Source organism: Aulonocara stuartgranti (assembly GCF_965226115.1).
Source record: "Aulonocara stuartgranti genome assembly, chromosome: 3".
Lineage (NCBI taxonomy): Eukaryota > Metazoa > Chordata > Actinopteri > Cichliformes > Cichlidae > Aulonocara > Aulonocara stuartgranti.
Genome location: NC_138941.1, coordinates 77126971 through 77145703, shown reverse-complemented (window position 1 = coordinate 77145703; position 18733 = coordinate 77126971). Strand labels below are relative to the sequence as shown.

At 44.0% G+C, this 18733-nt stretch overlaps 1 long non-coding RNA gene across 1 annotated transcript; it reads left to right on the top strand.

Moving 5' to 3' along the window:
* Positions 1–288: 288 nt before the first annotated feature.
* LOC309703422 lies at positions 289–863 on the top strand. The gene is made up of 3 exons (XR_014275895.1): positions 289–332; positions 489–554; positions 822–863. It is a non-coding gene; the product is annotated as an uncharacterized lncRNA (long non-coding RNA).
* Positions 864–18733: the final 17870 nt, after the last annotated feature.

Genomic DNA, 18733 nt, shown 5'->3' with positions numbered 1-18733 from the left:
CAGTAAGTGTTATTAAGGAATTCTATTTATGCAACAACTATGATAATGCATAAATTAAATGTGTACAGCACTCAAGCAGTTACTTCAGAACTTGTTGCTGCTGGTGTATAAACTCTGACTTTTCAAAACAGGTCATTGATGCATACCTGCACCGTGTCATTGAGAGACGAAAGGTAAGTAAGAAATGTTCTTTGCCCACTTATATTGAAATACAAAAAAATGTATTTACTGTTCTGTAACATTTTTGTATACTTCTACAGAATGCTGTACACCTGCTCTGTTCAGTAGTTGCAAGCTCATTGTTTTCTGGGCAGTTCAGATGCCTCACCAAGGTAAGTTGAAAGTTAAGAAGTGGTCTAAAAAGTTGACTCATTTCTATTTCTGAGGACAGAGTTCAGTTCCTTTAAAAAAAATACTATATTTGAAAACACCCTGAGATGCATGGTACCTAAGTTAATCGAAATTACTCTGCACTTCTAATCCCACAGATGAAGTTCCCAGTTGAAGACATGTGGTTGTGCCCTGTGAACTTTGGTACGCACTGGATTCTTGTGGTATGTGTTCATTTAGTTATTAATTTGTTGTGAAACAGTTTCTTGCTCAAAGTGTTATTCTTAAATAGGTTTACAGTGGCAAAACCTATAGTAATTTTTCAAAGGAGCTTGCAAAGAGCTTGCAAAGAAAAGCGTCTGGACTTCTTTAAGTTAACTTAAAGAAGTCCAGACGCTTTTCTTTGCAAGCTCCTTTGACTACGATGACCTGGATGACTGAGAACCTTCACAGACATATAGTAATTTTTAATTTATTAACTTTTTCTTTAGATTGTCAACATTTCTGCACAGAGAATACTGCTCATAGACCCCATGGGGAATGAAGGTGTTTATGACAGGAAAATTCTGCGCAACTGGAGGTATGCATGATACTGAGGTATTATTCTTAGATAAAACATTTCTTGTTTCATTACAAACATATTTGTTCAACTAGGAATTTTCTGAGGATGAGAGGGCATGAAGACACCATGGAGTGGCAGTTACAGACTATGCAACACAACAAGCAACAGGATTCCAGCAGTTGCGGAGTTTTGCTGTTAAAGGTAACCCTTATTCAAATGATTCCATTTATTGTTAGCTACAATTAGGACTTTACATTATAATAATGAGAAATCTCAGTTTGCAGAACACTACCTTGCTTTTGGAGAGGTCAGTGAAGTATTAACCACTACAGAAGCAGTTGTGCTGGAGCGAATGCAAATAGCTTGCACCCTACTTGAACATCGAGGTAAGTCCAGTAAAGTCCTTATCACGTTAGAGTGTGTACTTCCAATTTAAATACTGTTTTTCAAACACTTTCAGATAAGACCCTTCTTTAAGTCTAATTAAAAAAATTCAAGGGACTAATTTGCCATGAAGTATTTGTGGAACAAATTTACTATTATTTTTTAATTAATCAATAAATAATGTTTGATTAAAACCTAAAAATGAATGTGTTTCAGGGAACGCTGAGGATTACTGCATTGTTTGCTCTATGTTAGATGCTGACGCTGACCGCAGCATGATTGAAATGGTAAAACAAAACCAAACAAAAGAAACACAAGTCTTAGTATCATTACTTGCTAATCATGTTTAAAATGTTGACTAATAGTATTCACCAAACATAATGAGCTATTTATTTTTTCCTTTCCAGGTGCAGTGTGAATCTTGCCAAAGATGGGCACATTTTGCATGTGCAAAATATAAAGAAAGCAACCAAGAATATAAATGCAAAAAATGTAAGGAAAACACATAACTTCTAATAAAAACAGCTGTCTTTCCCCCTCCATGTCTCTTTGCATTCTTTGTCAACATTAGATGATTGTGTGCAGGAAGCATGTTTTAATAGTGTGATTTGGCCATCTGAACATCCTACCTATACGACGGAGACATTAACTACGTAAGGTAGCATATTCTGATAAGGTAGCACGGATTGATAGACAAGACCATAAATCTACGCTATGGTAGGATGTTTTGACAAGGTAGGACGTTTTGTCAGAACACCGGCAAAGACATCGCAGACATCCTGGAGTCAATCGACAAGCGATTGTCCAGTTTCGATGCGAGGCTGTCCCTGGTGGAGATTTTACACCGGGAATTTAAATCTCTGAGAGAATCCCTGGAATTCAGCCAGCAGCAGGTGGAAACGCTCGCTGCTGAAAATGCCACGCTACGGGAGTCGGTCAAATCTCTCACCGATAACGTGACCCAGCTAAACATTGAAAATAAAAAAATAAAAGAGTCCGTTATCGATCTACAAGCCCGTAGCATGAGAGATAATCTTGTGTTTTCTGGTATTCCAGAATCTGCCGGAGAGGACGCGGAGGCAACAGTGAAAAGCTTCATCAAAATCCACCTGAAGCTGCCGGAGGACACCGTAAAGAACATCGACTTCGATAGAGTACATCGCTTGGGGGGGCGTGAGGTCGCGGACCGGGAGACCACGGCCTATTGTGGCCAAATTCGGGCAATTCAAACAGAAGGAACAGGTGAAGAGTCACGGCAGAGAGCTGAAAGGAACGGACTTCAGCGTGAACGACCAGTTCCCCAAAGAGATCCTGGAACGACGCAAGGTCCTGTTCCCAGTTCGACGTAGCTTCATCCAGAAAGGCTCCCGTGCTGTCATCGCTGTGGACCGGCTCTACGTGGACGGACAGCTCTATCGCGACCCCGGCACCACACCGTGGTTATACTGACTGCACTCCAGATAAGAACCCGCTACACTCTTTTCTTATTCATTCACACTTTCTCTTTTAACATGGGTTTAACCTAGTAATATCAGTAGGATGTCATAGCAGATATAACACCGTCACCCTCCGTCATTGCTTTAATTGGAATGTTTCCGTTTCGTTTCTTTTTTGTTGTTGTTGCTCACAGTTCATGTGGTTTCTTTCTTTCTCTTGTCTTTCACTGCTGTGATCACCTACTTCCCCACTCACCTACAAACAACACCCTCTATTTCTCCATATTTTCACACCACGATCACGCAAACACATCCGCTCAACGGCAGCACATTCACAACAGCCTCACAGCACGCACAGACTTGCAGGACACATAAGCAAGCCACGCTTGTTCATATTAGTGAATATTCACACACATAGACTTATGGAGCCTCTCACCACACTTCTTTTTCTCTTTCTATTTACAAACAAGGGATGTTTCCACACGCTCTCCACCTGTCTAAACGAAACACCCAGCATACTTCATTAGACATACACACACAATTATGGGCATGCTGAGGTTTGTCACATGGAATGTAAATGGAGCTGGCACCAGAGGAAAGAGGTTAAAGATATTTAACCAGCTTAAAAAACTACAGGCAGATGTTGTTTTATTACAAGAAACTCACAGACCTGTCACAGGTTTAAACGAACTTAAAACACCTGAGTTTCCTAACGTGTTTGCAGCCTGTTATAATTCTAGACAACGGGGAGTAGCAATTTTAATACATAAAAATGTTAATTTTACAGTACTCGATACAGTTATAGATCCAGAGGGTAGATTTCTAATTATTAAACTATCAATATTGAACAAAAAACTATGTATTCTAAGTATAAATGGTCCAAATGTTGATGAACCCTCATTCTTCCACGGATTTTTTAGTGCACTCTCTGAACACCTCGATTGCGCACTCATTCTTCGCGGTGACCTCAACCTTGGACTAAATGAAGAAATGGATAGGCTCAACACAACAAGAACTCAGCGTAATTGGCAGTCCACAAATATAATCAAACAGTATATGAGCGACTTTGGTCTTTGCGATGCATGGCGCTCCCTTCACCCCACCAGTAAGGAATATACTTTTTTCTCGCATGTTCATCACTCTTACTCTCGTCTAGATTATTTTTTGGTCAGCAGCTCACTGCTGAGTGACATTTCAGACACTGAGATTCATCCTATAGCTGTCAGCGATCATGGTCCTGTATCTTTAAAACTAATGCACAAGAATAATACTACGCCAAGAAAAAACTGGAGATTTAATACATCACTGCTTAAAGATGAAGACTTTATTAAATATTTTAAAAAGGAATGGACTTCATATTTAGACTTTAATGACACTCCCGGAATATCTGCTTCTGTTCTATGGGAAGCAGGGAAAGCTGTGATGAGAGGTAAAATAATTTCTTTCTCATCACACAAAAAGAAAGAAGAAAACAAAAGTATTCAGGAATTAGAAAAAAAAACATCAAATCACTAGAAGAAGCCTACGCGTGCAACCAAGATCAGGAAACATTGAACAAAATATGCAAGACAAAACTAGAATAAATGAAACTATTAATAAAAAAAAAAAACAATTCCTTATACAAAGACTTCGCTTGCAGAATTTTGAACACAGTAACAAATCAGGTCGATTTCTAGCTAACCAGTTAAAAATAAATAAAGAAAAAACAACTATATGTGCTGCTAAAGATTTATCGGGGAACACAATATATGACCCTGGAAGAATAAACAACATTTTTAGGGATTTCTATGAAACTTTATACTCACCACAAATAAACCCATCTAAAAATGAAATTGATCTGTTTCTTGACAACGTAACTCTTCCAAAATTACTAGACAGTCAAGCAATGGAACTGGATTCACCACTGACGCCAAGTGAATTCCAGGAAGCCCTGATAAGTATGCCCAATAATAAGGCTCCAGGTCCAGACGGCTTCCCTGCAGAATTCTACAAAGAATTCTGGACAATTCTGGCACCAGTATTCCACGGCATGTTGCAGGAAATCGAGGAAAATGGCAGACTACCACCAAATATGAATTCTGCCAACATTAGTCTCCTGCTAAAACCAGGCAAAGACCCGTATATCCCTCAAGCTATCGTCCAATTTCTCTTTTAAATGTAGACCTTAAAATAATCTGCAAAGCTCTCTCAAAGAGATTAGAGAAAATGACCCCCCTCTTAATTCATCCTGACCAAACTGGTTTCATAAAAGGTCGGCACTCCTCAACAAACACTCGTAGATTACTTAATTTAATAGACTACTCATACAATAAAAACATTGAAACCATAATATTATCTCTAGATGCAGAAAAAGCATTTGACAGAGTTAACTGGAAATTTTTATTCGCAACTTTACACAAATTTGGTTTTGGAAACTCTTTTATAAACTGGATAAGAATATTATACAATTCCCCAACAGCTCGTATCAGAACAAATGACCAGACATCCTCCAGCTTCTGTCTCCTGAGGGGCACCAGACAGGGATGCCCACTCTCCCCTTCACTTTTTGCAATTTTTATCGAACCTCTAGCAGCAGCATTTAGACAGGCTACAACAATTAAGGGCATAAAATGTAAGAACATAGAACATAAAATCAGTCTCTATGCGGATGATGTGTTGCTTTTTCTGCAAAACACACAAACCAACCTCTCAGAGGTAATTACTTTAATAAACTGGTTTTCAAGAGTTTCAGATTATTCAATTAACTGGCCAAAATCTACAGTTCTCCCCATTAACTGCTCCTTCCATAATTCTTCCTCTGCCCCACTGCAATCCGGAAATATTAAATATTTAGGTATTAATGTTTCTCCTAAGCTTTCAGACTTAACTAAATTAAACCACATCCCACTTCTAAAGAAAGTAGAAGGCGATCTGACTAGATGGAAATCTTTACCCATATCACTCATGGGAAGGGTCGCCACTATAAAAATGATGATCTTGCCAAAAATAAATTACTTATTTTTGATGATCCCTAACAAACCATCACAAGATTGGTTCAGATCTCTGGATTCATATATTTCTAAATTCCTTTGGAAAGATAAACCCCCGCGTATCAGCTTAAAAAAACGCTACAAAGAACCAAGGATAGAGGAGGATTAGATCTGCCTAATTTTCACCAATACTTCTTAGCCAACAGGCTTCAGTTCATCTCAGAATGGTCAAAACATACCTTCTTAGATGAGCCCTGGCTAGATGTTGAACAGGCACTATGCAAGGATCTAGAGATTTCAGACCTACCATTTATTAGCTCAAACATCAAAAGACATGAATGCTTTAAAAGTATCAACATCAGCTTCTCTCTGACAGCATGGTGGGAGTTTCTAAAAATAACGGAGTCTTCATTAATCCCATGCAAACGTACACCTATCTGGAATAACCCTGACATATTACAAAACAATAATATGATTAATTTCCCAGAATGGAGTTGTAAAGGAATTAAATACTTAGAACATATATTAGAGGGAACAGAATTTATCCCATTTGACAGTCTAGTTGCACAATATGGGATCAACAAGAAAATTGTTTTTAGAATATCAACAAATTAAATCCATAATAAAAAAGAAATTTAACCTCAGTCAAGTTGAATTACAAACACCACCAAGTGCGGCACATTTCCTTACTCTTAAATCCCCCAAATTATTATCTAAAATATACAGAACACTTTCTAAATGAGATGAATCAATATCCCTTCCTATTGCAAAGTGGGAAGCAGATTTATCAGTCAGTTTAGACCAAAACTTCTGGTCTCAGGTATGCTTAAAAACCTTTAAATTGATTAAAAATCCCAGTCTGCAATTAATACAATACAAAATACTACATAGAGTGCACTATACAGGTCATCGGATGTTCAAGATGGGCTTTACATCTTCCAACAACTGCTCACACTGTCAAGGCAATACACCAGACAATTACATCCACGCTCTTTGGTTCTGTCCACCAGTTCAGAAGTTTGGGCGCGAGATATGTGAAGACTTATCAAAGTGTCTGAAATGTAACATTCCAACTTCCCCCTTAGTGTGTTTGTTGGGCAGCTTAGATAATGTCACTACAGAAAAGAATATAGCCCATATGGTTTTCACTGCCCTATGCATAGCCAAGAAAACTGTCCTCATGAACTGGAAAAATAAAAATAATCTTAATTCTAACCAATATAGAAATTATCTATTAGATTACATTAGTCTTGATACAGCCTCTGCCACCACATCAGATCAATTGCTCTGGGCTCCTTTGATCAGCTCCATCACCTAGTGGGGGTGGTGGGGGGGGGGGGGGTCATAGTTTGGTCCCGCCTTCACTGTTGTGATTGGTGTGGGGGCAGGGACAGGCTTAGGGCGTCAGGGGGTTCCCCGGAGGCATCTTCCTTGGGGGGCTCAACTCGGGGTAGCAGTCATGTCCGGTTGGGGGCTCTTTTCTGACTGTTTCCTCGTGGCTGCGTGCAGCGGGGCTAGGGGAGGATCTGTGCTGATGGACGTGGGTTACTGACCTGGTAGCCTGGCTGCCCCTGGGTGGGTCCGGGATGGGCGTGAGGTTCTGGGGGCGCTCCGTCTCTGGGCTGGGGCCCTGGTTGGGCCTCGGGTCCTGGTTTGTGTGTTGCCGGGGTTGTGGGCGGGTGGGTGCATGGGGGCCCATCCCTGGCGCATGGTGCCGCCGGTGTGTCGAGCCACCTGGGGGGCTCTTCAACTGGTGGGGGAGATTGTCACACCTTGCAGGAGCTTTCCTCTCCTCAGGAACTCTCTGCAGGAGGGGGAGATACAGGAGAGGTGGAGGAAGATCTCAGCCTGGGCGTCTATCGTCTCATGTAATCTGGAAGATGAGTGGATGGGTGCAGTTTTCTCTGTGGTGGGGTTGGGTGGAGTGTCCCGGGCTCTGTGGGGCCGGGCGGCGCTGCTGCGCTGGGCCCCGGTCTGGATGGGCCTGGGCCCCCTTTGCCTGGCGGGTCGCGGAGTATGGGAGTGCCTACTGGGGTCAGCGGGGGAGCTGGCCCCAAGGAGGGGTCACTTGCCCCTCCCTTCCTTCCCTCCCCATCTCCAGCTGCCTCCCTCACCCCGCTCCACCACAACCACCCACACATGCAGGGCCTTGGAGTAGGGGTATGTCACCAGGGTGCAGAGGAGGCTACCCCCCCCTCTGTCTTCTTCTGGCTGCCTCTGCCTCAATTTTATCCCACAACTTAGACATTCACATTACTCACACCCTCATTACACATACATATAGGATCTTGGAGGTGGGCACGATACACGGAGTCCAAGTTACCATCAGGGTGTACACCTCACCCCTGGCGTCGTTGCCCACCTCTCAATTTTAAATACACGTAGACATTGAGGGCTAGCAGGAGGGACTATGCGCTTACCTGCTGCTCCTTGGCAGGTAGCTCCATGCCCTCCTGGGTTTTAAATGCACCTTAGAACACACATGCATCAACACTACAATGAGCGGGTGGAGGGAGGTTTGGAGTCTTCTCTCACCCCCGTTCTCTGCGGCCTGCTGGAGCGGGGGGGCTAGGAGGAGTTGGCCGTCCGGCTGCGGTCTGGGGTGTGGGGCCTCCCTGCTGCTGCAGAGTCGGGGCGGTCTGCCTCCCCCCACCGCAGGGAAAAGGGTAACACCACCTGGGTCTGGGTGCAGTTCCCCCCTCCAGGGGCAGGGGTACCTAGACCCGGTTGGTAGAGTACGCTTGGGGAGTGTGATCGTGTGTACAGCGTCTCTTTATGTCTGTCTCCACGTTGGTTGAGTGTGGAGTAAGTGCATATGAGAGCATGAGGGTGGGAATGGATGTTTGTATCTGTGTGTGCCTGTATGTCTGTGTCTATATGTCAGGTTGGGTATCAGACACCACCTCTCTGGGGACATCTCAGGCCTCCAAACCTTGGAGGGCCTATCTCTACCCACCACCACTTCCCCTGCCGGTGGCGGACTCCCTCAGGTGTCGGTGCGTTGGTGGTGGGCGTCCAGGTACACACCGGCTCACTCCTTGGCGGCCGCTTATCGGGGCCTGGAGCCTGGGGCTCGCTCGGGCCACTTCGGAGGTGGGGTGCCCCCGGCCTCTCGGCCTGGGGCTCGGTCACTCAGGCACAGCTGGCTGCTGGCGGAGCCCACGGGCGCGTCACTGCAACTCCCCCTGGCTTCTGCTCCGCGGCTGCTGAATGAGCCCTCATCTGGGACTCTCCTCAGCTCTTACTGGGACAGTGGCGCGGCTGCCCCTCTGTGGGTCTTCCTTGGTCTCTTGTGTTCTGGGGGCCTCTGGATGTCTGGAGTTTTGATCTCCTCCATACCTGCTTGATACCATAGAGGACAGGGCTGTGGCTCCCCACACTCCCTAGCAGATCATTACATGGAGAAACCTTTGGAATGCAAGCATGCTGATCCACACAGGTATGCACACAGGTGTACACACGGGTATTCACAGACGTGGACTACAGCTTTCTTGGCTGCTGCCTCAAAGCACTTGTGCGCTGTCTATCTTGCGTGTTGCACAATATCGTTTATTATTTAGTATCTACTGATATCTACTGCTAGCTAGTTTATTTTGATGGTGCTTTTTTTTTCTTATTATGTTGCTCTTTGTTGTTTGCTGTCTCTTCTGTTTTTTTTTCTCCATACAGGTGACCCAGGTGTTTTGTTTTTTTTGTTTGTGTTGTGATATTTTGATACCATGGTAGCATTTACAGGATATTGTTTTATAGTGATATCATACATGAAACTGTTACTCAATAAGGCCCATTTACTAGTTGTTTTTCTCTTTCTCTCTGACCCAAGAATTGATGTGTAAGACTCACAGGCTGGTACCCCAAGGTCGAAAATACCACAGAGACGAGACCACTTCCTTACTCCCATCCTCCCTTCTTTATCTCTTAGAAAAAGGCTCGTTAAAGGCCAGGTGGTTTGTTTCAGAATTCACTAATGAAAGAACTCTGTATTCTATGTCTAGGAGTGTATTTTGCTGGGATGATCATAAATTGTAACTGAAGAGAAACTACACACAGGATACTTCTTTGCTCACAAGGCAGGAAGACGTTTCCTTATTTGGTCTGTACCGGAACTTGCTGACACACGAACCTTTTTTTTCTCTCTATATAAGCTGTTATGTACTAAATAAACCTTTGAGTCGATTGGGAAGGCAACCTAAAGCAGTCTGTTTTCTTGTTCTCCCAAGCTGCTCCCGAGCTCGTACTAACACGCTGAATGGCATACCTGAGTGTTACTTTAAATAATTAGGAATCTTAGAAGGAAAGGACAGAACTCTGCTTATCGCTCGTGCCTTGGAGGGAAAACCGGGATGGACATTTTTTTCCTTCAATTTGGCGTCAGAAGTGGGATTGACTGACAGAAGGTAAATATGCGTCTTTCATATTTATATAAAGACCGTATTATACCTCTCTCAGTGATCGATCCATAAAAAAACGGGATATGCTGACGAAGTTTCACTTAGTGATCCAGAGAGATACACTGACGACTTCCTCAGTCCCCGAATAAAGTAAATTAACCCTTGTGTGGTGTTGGTGGACCCGCTAGAGTTGTGGCTTTCCAAATTAACACTATCAAACAATTTTATGTTAAATTACTATGAATTAATGTGCTTCTCGTTTTTCTTTTATATAAAATGTTATAAATAAATCAGTTATAATCAAGTGGAGTGAGTGGAAAGACAACACATTTATACGTAAAAAAAAAAAAAAAAAAAATTAATTGTTTAATTTTTCTTTTGAAAAAAAACCCCAAAAAAAAACACGGGTCTCAAGGGTTAAAAGCAGTAAATTAAAAGCAGAAAGACACAGGAAGTTGCCTGTTGTTTTGCGAGAAGTTGCTCGTTAAGCGAGAAGTTGCTCGTTAAGTGAGAGTTGCTCACCCAAACAAAAATTGCTAGCAATAAATTTAAAGTGACCTCAGCTGTGCCGCAGCGAAAATACTAACCTAAATCCTCCTAGCGTGTAAACCCCTCTGGAAATCACTGAACATGGGTCAGAATTATTCAAAGACCACAGACAGGTCCAATAAAAAATCTAAAGTACCTGTAAAACCAAAAATTAATAAAATACAAAATAAAGTCTCAAATAACGGCTCAGTACGACTCCCATTTCCGGTTACGTGTAACCCACGTCCACGAATCGGCGAAGACTTCCATGATTACGTATCCAGAACATGCGGAAGTGCTTACGGGACTGACTTTGTCTACAACTTAAGAAGTTCAATGCATTCTAATTTATTTCCGGAGCCCTATCCCGAACGATTATCGCCAGAAAACAGGTCAGTAAAACTGAAGGCCAGTGCAGATACTACCACGAAAGCTAAAAGTGTTAAGATAAAGTTGAATTTTGATGTAGAAGGCTCAGAGGAAAGTGAGAAACTAATGTATGCAGGATTACCCGCTCCAGCACAGCAAGGAAGTTTCAGAGGACGGAAGGATAAAAGTAGAGATATGTGTTTTTATTGTGGCTCAGTTTTCCAGCAGCCGCAGACACCCAGAGCAAAAATGAATTTGTGTATTTCATTTAACATAAAGGGTGAAATGTTTGCTGACACTGATAACAGTTATGTGTTCTCTGCCCTATGTACCGACATGATGGAGAAGGAACATCCTCTGTGTCAGCTGGACCCTCAGCAGAGAATGAACTCAACATCCTTTTTGTCCGGTACTCTATGTCACACACTGTGCCAAAAAAACGTGTACAGACGCCACTACCAGGTAATCCCATGACTGGGAGCCACACTTTTGTTTCTCTAAGGTCAAACAGTGATTTTGTCACATAACTCAGACATAGGTTACGAAATATGTCGACACATAGATGTAACCTACCTTATATTGACTTTATACCTTAAAACACAACAAGCCAGTATATGTCAAGCAACATCCCATTTCTGCCGAAAAAGCCGCAGCCCTAGATGTCATGATAGGAGATTTATTGACTACAGGAGTAATAAAGCCTACAGTATCTCCATATAATACTCCTGTCAATCCTGTGCCAAAGCCTAACAAACCTGGCGTATGGCGTTTCATACAAGACTTAAGGCAAATTAATGCAGTCAACATTCCTCTGCCACCTCTCGTTTCAGATGTTCACAGCATATTGACATGCATTGCATACACATTTTACCGTGGTGGATTTATGCTCCGCTCCTTTTTCTCAGTACCTGTGCATGAAGACACACAGCCGTTATTTGCATTCACACATAGAAATAAGCAGTACACTTGGACTCGTTTGCCCCAAGGCTTGGTAGACAGCCCTGCTGCTTTCTCAATGGTGGTCCGTGCTACCCTGGACAGCTTCACTCCTCCAGGGCTGTACTGGATGACCTCCTCCTCTGTGCTGAAAGTGAAAAACTATGTCAAACTGCCACACACATGCTTCTCCAGCACCTCCAAAAGACTGGCCACAAAGCATCAGCAAAGAAAATGCAGTACTGTCAGACTTCTGTTCAATATTTGGGATTCACACTGTCTCACAGAAAACGTTCCATGACTGCAGACAGGGTCAAAGCTGTGACCTCCGTCCCTCGTCCCACTACACAGAAGGAAATGCTGTCCTTCCTAGGCATGGTGAACTATTGCAGACAGTGGATACCAGACTGTTCTTTTCATGACCACATTCTGCGTGACTGTTGTAAAAAAGAGAAGCCTCCTCGAATACTGTGGTCCACAGAAATGACTGCCTCTTTCAATGCATTAAAGGGAGTGCTGACCTCCGCCACTCAAAGGTGCTGCCTGAATTGTTCAGGGAATGCCGGCCTGCCTGAGGGCGGTAGCAGCTTGCTCTATCATGATAAGGGACTGCGAGAAGCTTACACTCTCACATGACACTATTCTACACACCAATCACCAGGTCACGACCATTCTAGCAAACATAACTACACAACATATGCAAATCTCACCCTAAAAGCGAGCAGCACACCTGATTCGCCAGCACATTTATTGATCCTATGCTGTGTTCTTCTGACCGACAGGATGGCTCAGACAGGCTTGATGATCATGACTGCATGACACGTATACAGGAATCCACAGCACCACGTCCAGATCTAGAGCAAACACCTATTCCAGACTCAGCCACGGTTTATGTGGACGGGTCCTGTTCAAGGCCGAATGACAACTCATTTCTTTGTGGCTATTCAGTGGTAACAGTGCCTGACATCATACTAGAGGCTCACTCATTACCATTTCACTCAGCACAAAAAGCAGAGCTCATGGCTTTAATACGCGCCTGTGAGCTACATTTGGATAAGCGTGTGACAATTTACGCAGACAGCCGCTATGCATTTGGCGTTGTGCATGACTTTGGCACATTGTGGAGACAAAGAGGATTTAGATCTGCTGATGGAAAATAAATTGCTAAATTCTGATTTTGTTCAAAGACTTTTTCAGGCTATACAGCTACCATCGGCCGTTGCAGTTGTAAAAACGAAAGGACAGTACAGCTGACACAGACGAAGCAACAGGTAATGCCTTAGCAGACGTGACAGCCAAGGCTGCAGCTGCATCACAGCTCCCACCTCCGCAGGAAGTATTATCTGTGCCCCTACAGCTGCCACTTGTTACACTCCCAGACTATTTAGAAACAAATGTTGATTTAAAATTCATACAAGAGCAAGCATCTGCATGTGATTACACCTATTGGGAGAATAATGACTGTACCTTAGATGACAGAGATGGCTTATACAAAATCTTAAGGGTTTGATTGCCCTCCCATATTCCCTGATGCCAGTCCTTGCCCGACATTTTCACTGTGTGAGTCATGTCGGACAAAGAGGGGTAATAGGGGCAATAAAATCAAGATTTGTAATTGAGAAAACATCACATGCAGTAAAAAGCATATTAGCAACCTGTCTAACATGTGCGCGAACTAATGTAGGAAAACCAAAAGCGAAACATCAGCATTTACCACAACCAGATTTTCCATTTCATACATTATGACTCCATCTGCAGTAACCAAATTATTTCCATTTGAAATAAGACTATTTTCAACACCATGGTCAGCTTCCAGAGGGGCACCGCTAGTAGAAGGTGATGTATATTGCATTGTCCACTGATGTTCACAACCTGGTAGAAAAACTGAATAATAACTATCAGAAAGTTTGTCTCTCTCAGCCTTTCCCCTCCACAGTTCCACCAGTGGAGACAAGGAGATGCGTGTTGGTGAAGTCGCTAAAACCAAGGACACTTTGGGAGGCCGCGCGTGTTCCAGCCCCAGACTGTACTGGCAGTGACGAAGAACCAGCATCCTCACAGACGGACAACCTCAGTGGATTCATGCCAGCAGGGTTAAGACCAGCCCAATCGGACCATCTCAGGCGTCGATCAAGCAGATGACTTCTCCGGCGGGCCAACGCCCGGAACCAGAGCAAATAAACACACGGGTAGACGACATCTCCGGCGGGCCAGCGCCAGGATCCAATTCAATCCACATACACACACAATCACTGATTAACACACAACGCCTGAAAGAGCCAAGACTCAGAGAGCTCTTTGATGCTTCACCTGAACAACAACAAGGTACTCAAACATCCAGCAGGAACAGAAAGCCAAAAGTACCACATGATGTCTAACCTGATAAAGCTAGACTCATTCCATCCTGATAATGGAGAAAATGAAATGCCCATTGTCATCATACGACGCTTATTCTGTGTCTCTCGAACCTGGGACCAGGCCAGGAGACGACTGAAGAACTGTTTTTCTTATATATTTAGGTTATTTATCATATCTATCGCATTAACCTTAGGATTTTTCTTTGCTATTTTGTATTGTAAACTGCAACCATGTTCACATTTCTGCAGGTCATATTTTGCTGACTATACCTCATGCTCTATTTTGCAAGACACCTACTTAATGACCTGTAGGTCAGAAAAATGTCCATTAGCACATCAAGTTCGATTCAGTTTACCGGTAAACAAGTATATTCTTCTGCATGTCTAGGTAATAATGCAAACCATAAATCATCATCAATCCATGTACAACAGTTAAATCATTAATCATCTTAGCTACGTAGCTTAATCTATACATTCCAGTAGCGTTCGCTACAAACAATACAAAAACAACAATAAAGGAAAACAACTGTCTAACAGACAGCATAGCCGAATTCAAGGCAACACATAACAATAATCATTCAATCGCACTTTGTTTCAAAGTAAGCCCATAAAAATGCTTAAGTAAAGAAAGTGTTCAAAAACAGCGGTTTTTGAACCGGAGTTCTGCTTGCGGTGGGAGCGCTGCCGCACAAAGTCATTTTTTAATCGCGAAAACGATCGGCTGGTTACTGACAACCAAAGGTTGAAAGATATTAAGGACACTTACCGCTGAGTTTAAAGTTTAAAGATGAATTGAGGGGAGAAAACGCTTTGTTTTCCAACACCGTTCTAAATGCCATAAGCTCACAGCCACAGCAGGAGTCGAACCCGGAAGTATCCCTCCACAGCCGGTTTTCAGAGTTGCCGCGACATGGAAGGAGCCAATCAGAAGAGGGACCTCAAATCAGCTGACGTGGGTCATGTGACAGGGAGTAGTTGATATGGGTTACAGGTTCCCCCCTCAATCTCATGTACGTCCCCGTACATGGTGGTTGGGTCCGGATGACAGGTTGTTCAGTGGCAGTAAGCAGATGGTCCTCTTCATCCTCCAGTGCATGAGTAAAGGCAGTGGTTAAGCCATGGACTAGTGCCTGAATACTCTTCAAGATGGGCTGACCAAGCGTAGAGTATTGTAACCGGTCCGGAGGTTTCCTGGTCCGAGTTGATGTTCTCAGAGGTTCTAGTTCAGAGCTGGAGGTGTCAGAGGTAGATGGTAGATCAGCAGCAGAGGACATACTGGACTCAGTCCGCAATTCAACATTGGTAGGTTCAGCAGAGGACAGACTGTCCTCTGATTCCACAGTATCAGGAGCTTCCTCCTTGACAGGGGTTTCTGAGTCAGGGGTTTCGCTCTCTGCTGGCTCAAGAGGAGGCAAAGGGAGCGTAGCAGGTTCACAGACTGGTGTATCAGATGGTAAAGGTTCAGTGGCTGGAACGGCGGATGACGGTTCTGGCAGATTGTGGACAGTGGTGAATTGCAGAGGCTCTGATACAGGATCATACCATTGATGCGGTATCATTTCATCCTCATCGTCTGACTGAGGTTGTGCACAGTCCTCATCAGAAGGGTTGAATGACTGCTTCCTGGTTGGTTTTACAGTTGTTCGGTTGGTTCGAGTGGAATGCGGCAAAAATCCACATGGTAATAGGAGATCTCTGTGTAGAGTACGAATCGGTTTGGATTTGTTCTCCGGTCGGACAGTGTACACTGGAAGATTTTCTGCTCTTTTTACCACCACGTAGATGTCTGGTTCCCATTTGTCTGCAATTTTGTGTTTGCCTCGGAGTTTCACATTACGTACCAGCACCCTGTCACCAACGTCCAGTTCAGAGGGGGTGATATGTTGGTCGAAACGGCTCTTGTTTCTTTCCATGAGCTTCTCCGCATTGCCAATGGCAATTTTGTAGCTCTTTTCTAGATTTGACTTCAGGTTCTGGACATATTGCGAATGAGTCAGTTGATTGCCGTCCACAGGCAGTCCAAAGACCAGGTCAATCGGGAGGCGAGGTTGTCGACCAAACATGAGCTCATAGGGTGAGTAGCCAGTAACATCACTCCGGGTGCAGTTGTATGCGTGGACCAAGGGCTTAACAAAATCTTTCCAGTGAGTTTTCTCTTCTGTGGTGAGTGTTCCGAGCATATTCAGGAGTGTTCTGTTAAAGCGCTCGACTGGATTTCCTCGTGGATGGTATGGTGTAGTTCTTATTTTGTGAATTCCAGCCATTTTGCAGAGTTCTTTTATTGTGCGTGACTCAAAGTCTCGTCCTTGATCACTATGGAGCTTTTCTGGGATACCATAATGAACCAGAAAACTGTCCCAGAGACATTTGGCGACAGTCTTTGCTTTTTGGTTTGGAGTGGGGACAGCGACAGCGTACTTGGTAAAGTGATCTGTTATTACCAGGATGTCTTTGGTTCTGCTCCTGTCGGGTTCCAGTGATAAAAAGTCCATGCAAACCAGTTCCAGAGGTCGATAACTTCGAATGTTCACCAGGGGTGCCGCTCTTTCAGGTAAGGCTTTTCGTTTGGTGCATCTCTCACATGTCTTCACTTTATTCCACACATCATTGGCCATTTTTGGCCAGTAGAATCTTCGACGTACGAGGTCAAGAGTACGTTCAATGCCCAAATGACCCATCTGGTCATGCAGTTCTGACAGTACTTCAGCCCGAAATTTCTGAGGTAACACTAACTGGTGATAGAGCTGGTCCCCAACTTGCCTCCTCCTCACGAGAATGGCGTTTTGGAGCTCCAGGCGATGTTGGTCTCGGAGTAGAAGGGGCAGTTCTGGGAGTTCATCCCGCAAGACGGGAGGTGGGCTTTCCCCAGTCTCTAGCAGCAATATGACATGCCTCAGGGTCTGGTCTTCCCTCTGTCTCTCAGCGATTTCAGCATTCGTCAGCTGAGGAACAACAGGAGGTGCAAACTGAGTGTCGTTGACGAAGCTGTCAGGCAAACTGTCGGCATGGGCAGTTAGTGACTGGATGAGTGCGGTGGTGGACATCTTTTCAGCCGTACTATAAACGAGCTGCCGGTCACAAAGGGCCTTGACTGTGTGTTGATCGATGGAAATTGAGGAAGACTGATCCAGATGATGTTGGGCAAATCGGAGAATTCTCTCCCTCTCCTTTTGGGACATCTGGTCATTGGAGAGTTCTCCATGTGGCCTGCGAGAGAGAGCATCAGCATCTGGATTTTGCCTACCAGATCTGTACATGATTTTGAATGAAAATGTAGAAAGAGCAGAGAGCCAACGGTAACTGGTGGCATCTAATTTAGCAGAGGTAAGTAGATAGGTGAGTGGGTTGCTGTCAGTAATGACAGTGAAGTTGGTGCCGTAGAGATAGTCATGAAACTTCTCCGTAACAGCCCACTTGAGAGCCAGAAATTCCAGTTTGTGAGCTGGATATTTGGACTCACACCTCGACAGACCCCGACTCGCATAAGCAATCACCTGGTTTTGTCCTTGTTGCTCCTGGTACAGAATAGCTCCTAGCCCAGTAGAACTAGCATCTGTATGGAGAAGGTAAGGCTTCTGGGGATCGGCGAAAGCAAGTACTGGTGCTGTCGTGAGTTTTTTGATAATTGTGTCAAAGGCTTGTTGACATGCAGGAGTCCAGCGACTGGCAAGTGGTTCCTTAGGATCCAAATATTGCTCTCGCTTGAAGGTGGCTCTGAGTTTCCGCTGTGATGGAGGATATCCAGCAGTAAGGTCATGCAAAGGTTTAACGATGTTAGAGTAGCCTTGGATGAACCTACGGTAATATCCTGCGAAACCCAGGAAAGAGCGAAGTTCTTTAAGATTCTTTGGAATCGGCCAGGACTTAAGTGTCTCGATTTTATCTGGATCTGTCTGCACACCATCCTTTGACACAACATGCCCCAGGTATTTAACGGATTTCTGGAAAAACATGCACTTTTCAACTGAGAGCTTGAGTCCAAATTCCTTCAGACGGTGAAGGACTTTCAGTAGTCTCCTCTCATGCTCTTCAAGCGTTGGTGCAAAAATAATCAAGTCGTCAATGAAGACCAAGACTTCTTTCAAGTTCATTTCTCCCATGCACTTTTCCATTAGTCGTTGGAAGGTACTGGGTGCATTTGTGACTCCCTGGGGCATTCTGTTGAACTCATAGAATCCAAGTGGACATACAAATGCTGTTTTGCTCTTGTCTTCCTCCTCCATTTCAATCTGATAATAACCAGATTTAAGGTCAAGGACTGAAAACCATTCTGATCCAGAGAGAGCTGTAAAAGTATCCTCCAACTTTGGCAATGCATATGCATCTTTGATGGTCTGCAGATTTAGTTTCCGGTAATCAATGCAGAGCCGCACACTCCCATTCTTCTTTCGCACCACGACAATGGGTGATGCAAAAGGTGACTCTGACTCTCTGATGACCCCAGAGTCAACCAGCTCCTTCAGGTGTTGGC